Source organism: Frankliniella occidentalis, unplaced genomic scaffold (assembly GCF_000697945.3).
Source record: "Frankliniella occidentalis isolate FOCC.00 unplaced genomic scaffold, Focc_3.1 Scaffold448, whole genome shotgun sequence".
In the NCBI taxonomy this organism is placed as follows: Eukaryota; Metazoa; Arthropoda; class Insecta; order Thysanoptera; family Thripidae; genus Frankliniella; species Frankliniella occidentalis.
Window position 1 is genome coordinate 139,750 of NW_026267567.1, and position 301 is coordinate 140,050.

Here is a 301-nt window from a genome sequence, read left to right on the forward strand (position 1 = left end):
GCATGGTTGTACATTTTTTCGCTTATTTTCGTCAAAATTACCCTCTAGCGTCTAAATGGTTGGAGCTAGAGCAAAACGGACAAAATTTTCGCCCAGTGGGCTCTACTTTGATGAGTTACCCCCTAGGAAACGAGAAAAAAATATTTTGGGATATTTGGGACCTGTGGTTTTTGATTTTTTAAAAATCCAATTTTTGAGCTGGAATTCTCATCTTCGAACTCGATCTGTCTTTTTAGCCCGCTCTTTTGCTTAAAAGCTATATAAGCGGGCTTATGCCATCGCCTCTGTGTTCGTCTGTCTG